This window comes from Anabrus simplex, chromosome 2 (assembly GCF_040414725.1).
Source record: "Anabrus simplex isolate iqAnaSimp1 chromosome 2, ASM4041472v1, whole genome shotgun sequence".
Taxonomy (NCBI): Eukaryota; Metazoa; Arthropoda; class Insecta; order Orthoptera; family Tettigoniidae; genus Anabrus; species Anabrus simplex.
This window is the reverse complement of record NC_090266.1, coordinates 755,678,919-755,691,437: the sequence shown is the minus strand read 5'-3', so window position 1 is coordinate 755,691,437 and position 12,519 is coordinate 755,678,919.

The following is a 12,519-nucleotide window of genomic DNA, read 5'->3' as shown; positions in this document are numbered from 1 at the left end:
CAAAATCTATTGTCGGGCGGAAAACTGGGTCGTATTACGCATCCCCTAGCATATCAGGCGAACTAGCAATTTCAAACAAACTCTGACATTTCAGTTGTAAACCTGGTCAGACTAATAACACTCAACGGAACAACGTCTCTTACTATTAAACAAACGCAAGTCGAAAAATGCAGTAAGTCTCTATCTCGTTACAAAACGTGAACTCGAAAATAAATATGCATGACGAACAATCACCCAACTCAAACACGATCTCAGCATGCGCAATGAAGTTTTAGGGAAGAATATAATAGTTCCCAACACACGTCTACCATTTAGTGGATGTATTCAAAATTAATAATCATTACTACCGCATTGGAAACCCTCAAATCGCCTACCGTCAATTTCAAATATTTATATCTATGACTATCCAGTGAAACGAAATTCAATACAACACCAACCGTGTATTCTAAATGCTCTTTTATCCTTGAGGTCACATTATCTTAATATTTATACTGACTTTACGTAACTAGTCACTTGACTTTTACTACCGAGACTTTTAATCTTTACTAGAATCGTTTTCACTTGGGATCTTACTAGAAATCTACGGTGCCTCACACAGTAGTCGTCTCAATTTTCGGATTGTTAGCGGAAAACACTACAGCCTGCCACAATACAGCCTGCCTCACAAATCCTTCCTCGGCAAACATAGCCTGTCTCAAAACTCATTCTCCTCGCCTTATCCCATCGGTATTACTTAAAATCCAGGCTCCCTTTCACCTTCAGTATTCCTCTCCCTCTCATCTCCACATATATAAATTCTTCGCTCTCAATCCATCTTTCTTATATTTCCAAGACCCTTTTCATATTTCAATCCTCTTGTGAAAACAATAACCATTATAAAATACACCTCTTTATTTTACTGTTACTACAACTTTCGGACCTCGAGAATACAAGAACACCCCGCGATTGTCCGTATCATCGACATAGACGATGTCACAAAATTTTACTTTCCATGAATAAAACATAACTCTGTCGAATTTCACTGGAATTTTCTAAATGCCTGCGATCCTTGTAAAACATACTTGTTAAATGTACTGTTAACATAGGTAAATTTTATCCTGCGTTAGACATTATTATTATTATTATTATTATTATTATTATTATTATTATTATTATTATTATTATTAATATTTTTATTAATATTATTAATTTCGACAAAAATTTCTGAATTCAAACGATATTTGAAATTAAGACTTTCGCCACGACTATTTTACCATTATCGCTTTCCTAATTTTCCTCACTTTGGACAATATCTCTTGGAACATTAACACCAGATTTAAACGTCGCATTTTACAGTTTCTTGGCGTGAAATTTACAAAACTAACATTTTCACACGCTGACCAAAATTATAACACTTCTCTCCTGATAATTACAAATATCAACCCGATGCACGTCTTGAAAAATATTGGTTGGGACAAACAAACAAAAATCTAACTACAACATAATAAAAAATATTCAGGCCTGCAATTGACGTCATCTCCAGTATTCTGGCTACATTTGCCAGCTGACCTCGTGCTTAGCCGCACATTGGTACAGGGAACATCATCTTCTCAAACATATCTATCTTACAAATACTGCCTTTTCACACGTTATTAAATGACAACACAAATCACGCACTTTCTTCGTTATAATTTGTACACCAAACCTCCTTCGTTCTGCAGTCAACTGCGACTGTCTCCCTTCTCCCCAGAGTCGGGTTTCTGTCACCCTAATACAACATGTGTTCAACAGATAACGAAATCAGAACTACTCTGACTAGCTTCCCAACTCCTTTAACACTTTCCAACACACACGAGGTGATACAATAAAAATCTGCTATGTACTTTAACAGACGCCTATGCTTTCACAGTTTGTCGGCAGAAGTTCAGAAAATTTTCTATCACCTTCCCTTTCTAACAGAAGATATGGACCTCAGCTACGAACATGTACTAAGTTATTTGTAGAACAATCTTGTACAATTTTATGCTGACGACGGAAGTAAGCTTCCGCTGCTTCAGAAACCAGACCGACAATGAGAAAAACGCAGAGGGGGGTTTCTTTTATAGTCTTAGGAGTGACGCTACTCACACCACTAAACTTCATTACGTAATCTGCTAATTTCGCGTCCAATAGACCGATTTTCATGAAACTTGTTCCAGAATTCCGGACAGACTTGTGATTTATTTAGATGTTAATCTCATAATTTTACCACACTCGCAACAGGTGAAATAAATTATTTCTTCCCGGGCGTTTCGCAGGTTTTCTTCATCCATTGAGCTTGGCACGTGGAGCTAGTTCACTGATCTGACGCTGATTTGTACTTAGGCTTAACTGCATTTATATTTTACCCTGGGGGTTCTGTCTTCACGTAGGGTTTAAGGATAATTTAGATTATTTATTTCTGTATTCACTGAGTTGCCAAAATCTCTCGTTACGCGCAATTCCGTGAATTTGAAGAATTGTTGTGTACTCGATGTCCACCGAGATGTCACGGTATTTCACGAGCTTGCCGTGGGTGAGATCGTTCCCACGCGACAGCGAGGCTCTGGAAGCGCAACATGGCTGCTCTCAAAAATAAAAGTAGCTTGTTATTTGAAATAAATATTGAGATAAAATCATAAATATTTTTCTCATCGTAGAATTATGGGTTCAGTATCATCGTAGAGAATATATATATATTCCAAACTGATTATAAATTATAATGGATTTTCGGTTAATAATTGCCAAACACGTAGTCAAAACCGTAGAATGTTCGCATAACACGCGACAATGAACATGCACTGTTCTATGGCGAGCACCATTCTGTGTAGCATTCAACTGGTCACTAAACATGTCTGCTCCTCTCACTCACACGTAATAACACAGCGACGTACTCGGGAAATGCGCACGCGCAGACATGTGACAGCAACCGATTTGTGCATCGAAATCAAGGTTTCGAGCATTTTCGGTGATACGCAGTTCTCCTGTTCATTAACAACGTTCAAGTCCGGGCCAGTTTTACATTGCCCTCGCGGTATACACTGCCTGACAAAAAAAATGTTAAGCACCCAGAAGGAGTGGTTGAAAGTGAATGAAACTGCATATGCTGAAAAACCGTGCGCTTTTATAGAACTGATTATAGTATGGGACGAAAGGAACAAGGCCATTGGCAGTCACAGGTGGAATGATGGCGCCAGGTCAATAGGGTGTCGCACCCTACTGGCCGCAATGCGGTTCGGAATAGTGTCAACCGGCCTTTGGATCCTCTCCTGAGACATGTTCGTCCACAGTTGTTGTAACTGTCCCTCCAGATCGCGCAGGTCGGTACTCGGATGGAGTCCCCTTCCAATGTCATCTCACATGTGTTCAATGATGAAGAGGTCCTAGGATCTTGCTGGCCACGGCAGGACCTCGACATGGTCTAGGCAGTCCATAGACACACGTGCTCTGTGTGGACATGCATTATCTTGTTGGAACATTGCCCCAGGGTGCTTTGACGTAAGGAGAATATCTGTGACGTATCGCTGTACCGTCGAAGTCTTCCGAAGCACTATTAGAGGTGACCTGAACGCATATCCTATGGATCTCCACACCATGATGCCAGCGATTACGCCTGTGTGTCTTTCCACAATGTGGGCAGGATCTTCCCTCTGCCCTCGACGCCACCAAACCCACCCACGATGGTCATCGGAGGTTATGGAGAAGCGTGACTCATCACTGAACATGATACGACGCCAGTCGTCCTGTCTGCATGCCTCCCGGGCAAGGCACCACTCTAAACGCAGGCGTTATTGTTGTGGTGTCAATGGCAACCGACGCATGGGGCGGTAGGATCACAATCCGGTGGATGCGAGTCGTCGAGACATTGTGCGGGAACTAGCAGGATGTTGTAGAGTCTCCAGTACATGTTCGCGGAAGGTGGATGCCGGAGTTATGGGATCCCTCAATGCTTGGCACACCATGCGACGGCCCTCCATCTGGGTGGTGTTTCTTGGTCTACCCAAACTTGCACGACGTGATTGGGTGCCCTCGTGTACCCATCGAGTCTAACGTCGGACCACTGTGACATCTGACCACGGCCTACTACCCGGGAAAATAATTTATTTTAAAATCCACAGACAAGATGGATGCATTTTTGCATTTCGGACGCACACGGGCGCAATGGCCGAGATGAATTACAGTTGTTATAACTCACATACAGTATACCGTCACTATACTCCATTCGCTTAGTCCAATATTCTTTAATCTTCCTACTTTGAACATAGTACCTTCTCCCGACTTTCCAGGAAATTTTAGGGTTTTCCATCTTTTTGAAGTAATTTATGGGCATAACATCGTTATATTTTAGAAATTAAGAATTAGATTAAAATTAATTTCAGGTATGACGAATATTTTTACTCTTCAATATTACCGAACACGGAATATATCGCATTTCGTATGTTAAATAGCAAAGATGTAACTTACGTCCTTAGTACTTGTGTGTATGATATAGGCCTATCCCTAGAAAACTACTTAATTAGGAACCTGTAGCAAGTTGAACCGTTATTTGAGGTCAAGAGAGAATTGGAATACATCAAAAACAAAGGTAACCTGCACAATTTACACGAGTGAGTGGGATAAAACTGGAGCACAAAGCAGGGCCAGTTGTCCAGTCTGAAGCTGTGTAGTTTGCGTGTCTCAGTTCTATCGGGAGATGCATAATTGTTGGGCACTTCATGAAGCTGAGTGTAATAAAAACCGAAATGTAAATGAAATCCAAGCCAGCAAGCAAGCTTGTATAATCACGTGCTGTTTATATCGTGATCGTAGCCACGGGAACTCCAGTTTTACGTGGAATCTGAACCACAGGGACATGCCTTTTATTTTTCAAAAATTCCACGTGTAATTGCCGAGATTCGAACTACTGAAACTTTGATAAGTAACCACTGACTATACAACTCGGCTATCATGCCCCCTATATGGAAATTCATTCTCTTAGTTTAACACCCCACCGAATCGTACGGGATGCACATTGAATCCTGATGCATGCTGATGGTGGATCGTGGTGTGGGTTACTGTAGTCACGCCCTAGATCGTGAACCTTGGGCAACGGCTGAGTGGCCTAGTGGTCCTGAGGCTCGGAATACTAGTTGATATGAAATGGCGTATGGCTTTTAGTGCCGGGAGTGTCCGAGGACATGCTCGGCTCTCCAGGTGCAGGTCTTTTGATTTGACTCCCGTAGGTGACCTGCGCGTCGTGATGAGGTTGAAATGATGATGAAGACGACACATACTCTAAGACCCCGTGTCAGCGAAATTAACCAATGATGGTTAAAATTCCCGACCCTTACAAATAGGGAATCTGCCACCTGGGCGACTGCCCTAAATGCAGATCAGTAGTGATTGATTGATTGATTCATTGGTTGATTGATTGATTGACGTTAGGTCTCGAGGCACAATTTTCTTTTCTTACTTGTTTAGACCTCGAGCGCAAGGACAAATTTCCATGGAATGAAGAAAATATATTCCTAATAACATGATACTATGCGCGTATGGTAACTTTCACATCTCTCCTAACCACGAGGAATCAGTACAACGAAATTTTAAAAAAAAGGCCGGTTAAGGGGATTTGAAACTCCGCCAGCTCCCAGTTGCCTCACTGTCAGCTTAACCCACTTCGCCTATGGACACAAGTAACACACTTCGTTCCCTTGTGACGCATTTGCATTTGCTTTTACTTCAAAGGATTGAAGTTAAAATCTCAGGGCACATTCTTACATATATTATTGTTTAGTTCTGAAGCCCAGAACCGAATGAGGAATGAATAGACTAACCTCGTAATAAATACTTAACAGAACAATGATATTGCTGTAAACTCGCCGTTTAGACTTAGACTAATATTTATCACGAGCGCGTTCATCATTTTTGATTGGCCGTACATACATGTATCCCGAAGGTCACGGGATTAACTGTCGACGCATTCGATTGGCATTGCAATGTGCTTTATTTAGAGACATGTATATTTACTGGGACATGAAGAATCAATTTTCAGGACAAAACTTTGCCATTGCAGTGTTTTCCGAAATCTACAGAAATCGAAGTGATGTTACGTCGATATTATTATTATTATTATTATTATTATTATTATTATTATTATTTGATGTCAGGATCCATGGATTAATGGTTATCATCCTGGCCTTTTGACCAAAGGGTCCCGGGTGTGTCTCCCAATACGAATTCTCCTGCTCCAGTACCTGATCCTCCTTGGTCAACTACTGCATTCAAATCTAGCAGCGCAATTCGATTCTCGTCACCTTTTACATATTGTATGAAATCTTCTATCTCTTCATATATTCTTTCGATGTCATCATATGCTGATCTAGTATGCATATAGACGTGCACTATTGTGGTCGGCATTGGCTTGGTGTTTGTTTTCACAACAATAATCCTTTGACCATACTGGTCGCAGTAACTAACCCGCTGTCCTATTTTCTTATTCAGTATCGAAGTAACTTCCTGCGTTTCCCCTGTTCGACTTTGTGTTGATAATTCTGTAGTCGCCTGACCAAAAATCCTCCTTTCCCAGCCATCGCACTTCACTTACACCAACTACATCTAACTCTAGTCCAGGTTCTCTAACCTACCACAACGATTCAAACTTCTAACATTCCACGCTCCGACTCGCAGAATGTCAGTATCCATCTTCCTGATGATTGGCCCCTCTCGTGTAGTATCCACCCGGAAATCCGAATGGGGGACTATTTTAGCTCAGGAATATTTTACCCCGGGGGAAGCCATCGTCACTACATCATTCGTACAGAGAGTGCATGTCCTAGGGAGTTAGTTACGGCTGTAGTTTCCCGTTGCTTTTAGCCGTGTATCAGTATCAGAATAGCTAAGCCATGTTAAGTATTATAACAAGGCCATAACATTCAATCATCTAGACTGCTGCCCTTGCAACTTCCGAAAGGCTGCTGCCCCACTTCCGATGACTATTCGTTAGTCTGGTCTCTCGATAGATACCCAACCGATATAGTTGCAACCACGTCTCAGCTATCTGCTTCACTTGGATGCACAAATTTCCCCACCGCGGGAATGTCACATGATTCGCAGGGGAAGGTAGAAAGTGCAACATCTAGTATATTGTTCAACATGTTAGAACTAATACCATCACAGCCAGTAGCACGCGAGCTGATAGGCTTCACTTGAGCGGGTGAGACATGAGAGAAATATAGTTGTTCAGTATTTGGTTCCTGATCACATTTAATATCATTCAAATTTTGTTTTTGACTTATTTTCCTCTTTTTATTCTGTCCCACTAGGTCTTGCCGCAAAGTGGGTGCTGAGCTCCTGAATTCCTATGCTATTAATTAGTTCGCTACTTTCAGAAGCCTTATTTAAACCTATATCTTTAACTGATCTACACAGCTCGGCCATGTCGTTGATTTTTAGCTGAGAGTGGCCGAAGCGAATTTTAGCGTTACGAATAATGTGTTTCTTTGTACCTTGGTCTTTTTCAAGACTCAGCATTTACGGTTGAAATATATTTACGGTATACTTTATAGGCTCTATGAGTCTGTTCACGAATGCATTGGTCTAGCCAAGGCCGTTAGGTGGGGGTGGGGTATAGTCACAAAATGATGGTAGAACACAGTGAAAGTGCATGCATGACTCTTCACTACAAGGACACTGATATAAGTGAATTACAGATCTGTTGGTTCTACAATTATGTCTCTGCATGTTTATTTAGTTTATTGTTTATTGTCAGTGTGTGTCATTTTCTTTTCGTAAAAATTTCATGAGGTTTAGAACCCCAATACTCCCCCACCCCCCAATCCCGGCTACGCCCCTGCTCTATCCTACAGTGAATGCAGAAAGTAACTAAATTGGCGAGCTTTATCATTAACGTCATTAAGATGCTGAACATTGTGACATGCCGTAGAAAGCATTCTAATGAGGGTATCGGTATTAATGTTTTTAAAATCTCTGTAAGTGACAGTTTTAGGTGTATATTTGCGGCAATGCGAAAACTAGTACCATTGTTGTGAAAAAAGGGGTGGAATTAGAATGCCTGTCATGGAGGCATCCAAGATCATCCATCCCAATAAATGCGAAGACGATTATCTCCTTGAGAAAGGTGTTAACATTGTGTTGTTATGAAGTACATCGAACAACTCGAGTTTTTACAGGCGATCGAAGTGCTGCGTGCATTAGAATGAGAGGTGATTGTTTTGTTTCAGATACGGGAGCCGTCACAGACATTCTCATCTAGGTACAAAGTGACGTTTATGAACGTCGAATTATTAGTCCCATAGTAAAAAATGACAAGCGTCTGAATGCTCTTGTACGTCAAAACTATTATTTGCCTGTATGTGCTACGGGTTATTGTCATAAGGATGTATGTCTGCGCTTTTTCATTTCTTATAAACTTACATTTTACTTATGCATATCGACATGTGTCAAAAACATATCAGATGTAAGGCTTTTCAAGCGTTTGCTCTATTAACCAGCGCTTCGTCTTAGGTCTGACACTAGACTCATCAGAGTGGGATGTGTCCGACCCTACCCACTGACGCTGGGGTGTATGCAGGTGAACTTATCACAAGCCCTTATAAGAGGAACAGTCTGATAACTGCATACGGGAGATAAATCTCCACAATGGAATTATTGCCCGCCTAGCTATTCCGAATGGCTTCTGATAAGTTCACCTGCATACACCCCAGCGTCAGTGGGTAGGGTCTGACACATCCCACTCTGATGAGTCTAGTGTCAGACCTAAGACGAAACGCTGGTTAATAGAGCAAATGCCTGAAAAGCCTTACATCTGATATGTTTTTGACATTTTTGACAGGCTCTATTGGTGAATAATATCTAATTCCCTCCATGGGAAGTTAGAATTTTCCAAATCGACATGTATCACTTTCGTTTTCCTTGTTCATATAAGTGTCCGTCTAATTTCCTTTTATTGAAGTGCATCACCGTACAATGTGATAGCGGTCAACATGATTAAAATATCCCCTAAATTCAAGTTTGGTTACTACGTCTGTTACAGATTAGTACCGTACTCTAGTGTTCTGGGTGCCAATGAATACTGGTTAACCTGGACTCGTCAGACGTTAGGACGTACTTAATTAGTGATGTCCAGTTGACCGTAAGAATATGCTAAATTGCTTGGTGGTAGATTAGATATGTATCTGTGCATGTAGGCTATTGTTTAACGTTAAGCAATAGTTGTTTAAGTTGCTCATTTGTTCCTGTTGCTGGAATTTAATCAATACATCGTGGGAGAAAAAGGTGAAAATGTCTGGCATTCTATCTGTTAGAAAATTGAACGCTTTGCAGTAGTCACAAATTTGATCAATTAGACCTGCACGATGAATGATTCTAGTGCCTTCATCGAGATATATCACTCTGAAAATATACCTAAGCAAAACTTTAATCTGTTTTTGTGATCTCTAGGCCCTATTTATCTCAGTTATCACTGTAGGATGAGCCAAAATGCGGGGACGTTCCCAGTCGGAGATGGCAGTGTATTGAACTGTAGGCTCCCATCGAAGTTAACTTCTTAAGTTTATAACAACTAATCTTCAAGTCACGGCTCGCAGCCACCTCAAGATCCGTGCTTTACGCTAATACTTCTGCATGAAACTGGTGATTCTGCCGCTATAGCGCTAGCAGTAATCATACCAGCTGCCACACGGTACCTTGTCATTTACCACGGTGACTAGCGGAATATCTTGGAACTGTTTGAAAAACTGGGAAAATTAGAAAATTACACACCTCACAATATACACCGACTGACAGTGACAATGCAACACCAAGGAGGAGTGGTTCGAAAGGGATGAAAGTTGGGGAAAAAACAGAGACGGCAGGGATGAATAATTGATGTTTATTTCAAACCGATATGCAGGTTACACAATGCGCACGGCATCGACTCAGTAGGATGTAGGACCACCGCGAGCGGCGATGCACGCAGAAACACGTCGAGGTACAGAGTCAATAAGAGTGCGGATTGTGTCCTGAGGGATGGTTTTCCATTCTCTGTCAACCATTTGCCACAGTTGTTCGTCCGTACGAGGCTGGGGCAGAGTTTGCAAACGGCGTCCAATGAGATCCCACACGTGTTCGATTGGTGAGAGATCCGGAGAGTACGCTGGCCACGGAAGCATCTGTAGACCTCGTAGAGCCTGTTGGGAGATGCGAGCAGTGTGTGGGCGGGCATTATCCTGATGAAACAGAGCATTGGGCAGCCCCTGAAGGTACGGGAGTGCCACCGGCCGCAGCACATGCTGCACGTAGCGGTGGGCATTTAACGTGCCTTGAATACGCACTAGAGGTGACGTGGAATCATACGCAATAGCGCCCCAAACCATGATGCCGCGTTGTCTAGCGGTAGGGCGCTCCACAGTTACTGCCGGATTTGACCTTTCTCCACGCCGACGCCACACTCGTCTGCGGTGACTATCACTGACAAAACAGAAGCGTGACTCATCGGAGAACACGACGTTCCGCCATTCCCTCATCCAAGTCGCTCTAGCCCGGCACCATGCCAGGCGTGCACGTCTATGCTGTGGAGTCAATGGTAGTCTTCTGAGCGGACGCCGGGAGTGCAGGCCTCCTTCAACCAATCGACGGGAAATTGTTCTGGTCGATATTGGAACAGCCAGGGTGTCTTGCACATGCTGAAGAATGGCGGTTGACGTGGCGTGCGGGGCTGCCACCGCTTGGCGGCGGATGCGCCGATCCTCGCGTGCTGACGTCACTCGGGCTGCGCCTGGACCCCTCGCACGTGCCACATGTCCCTGCGCCAACCATCTTCGCCACAGGCGCTGCACCGTGGACACATCCCTATGGGTATCGGCTGCGATTTGACGAAGCGACCAACCTGCCCTTCTCAGCCCGATCACCATACCCCTCGTAAAGTCGTCTGTCTGCTGGAAATGCCTCCGTTGACGGCGGCCTGGCATTCTTAGCTATACACGTGTCCTGTGGCACACGACAACACGTTCTACAATGACTGTCGGCTGAGAAATCACGGTACGAAGTGCGCCATTCGCCAACGCCGTGTCCCATTTATCGTTCGCTACGTGCGCAGCACAGCGGCGCATTTCACATCATGAGCATACCTCAGTGACGTCAGTCTACCCTGCAATTGGCATAAAGTTCTGACCACTCCTTGGTGTTGCATTTGCTCTGTCAGTCAGTGTATATTGCAGCAGCTGCTGTTTTCTTTTTGTTCGTGAATGATGTTCGCTCTAAGATTTGTTGTATGACAAAACAGACATCCGAATAGCATGTAACGATACCTGTTAGTGGACGTGCGGGTGATACACACATTCTCAGAACAGTCCGTCCGACTCGTTGGCTGAACGGTCAGTGTACTGGCCTTCGGTTCAGAGGGTCCCGGGTTCGATTCCCGGCCGGGTCGGGGATTTTAACCTTAGTTGGTTAATTCCAATGGCACGGGAGCTGGGTGTATGTGTTGTCTTCATCATCATTTCATCCTCATCACGACGCGCAGGTCGCCTACGGGAGTCAAATAGAAAGACCTGCACCTGGCGAGCCGAACCCGTCCTGGGATATCCCGGCACTAAAAGCCATACGACATTTCAGAACAGTCCAAAAGAGTGCGCTGTTACTGTCACCTACGGACATAACATGACTAGAGCACGTTTGTCTCCTTTGCAGTGTGCAAACGTTCCTCGACGCGCCATTACTGCTCTACCAAACGTGCATAGTGACAATGCGTCAGCAAGGCAACTCTGTGAAGGTAATTGCCGGCCTGGATTCTCCCATCATAGCGACGTTGTCACGACATATAGCCGCTATTGTGTGACGCAAAACTTTGAAGATCGTGCTCGAAGTTGTCATTCGTGATCATCAACAGCAGCTGACGACCGTTACGTGAGAATCCCGGCTCTCAGAATCCCGCCAGACGCCACAACAGAACTGTGTAATGCCTTACGGCAGGAAACTGGTAAGGCTGTGTCTACGAAGACAATCATAAATCGTCTGCATAGGAACTACCTACACTCAGGAGTTCCTTGGCGAACAGCTGCACGTGCACTCCAAAAGCGTGGCGCCAGATACAGATGGTTAAGGGAGCACTTGGATTGTACTCTGGAAGAATAGTTGTGGGTCCTCTTTATGGATGACTGCCGAATGTGTCTGATGCCGAATAATCACTGGAGGAGGGTTTGGAAAAAGCGAGGTAGCACCAGACGAGTTCTGTACGCAATCCCACATGCCCATTAGGAAGACGGTTCCGTCTTCTTTTGGGGTGGCATTATGTATGTACGTACGTCGGACGCCAAACATCGTCGTAGAGGGCAATGTGACTGGTACATAATACCGGAATAGAATCCTCAGACCCATAGTTCAACGATACCGAAAATATTTTGGCTACAGATTCGTTCTGTAAGATGGAAACGCTCTTCCGCACCACTCCAATCTTGTGAAACTCTTTGGCAGGGAGGCCCACAGGCCTGCAGTGTCTCCGTACATAAATCCCATTGAACATGCCCGGGATATGCCGAAACTGGC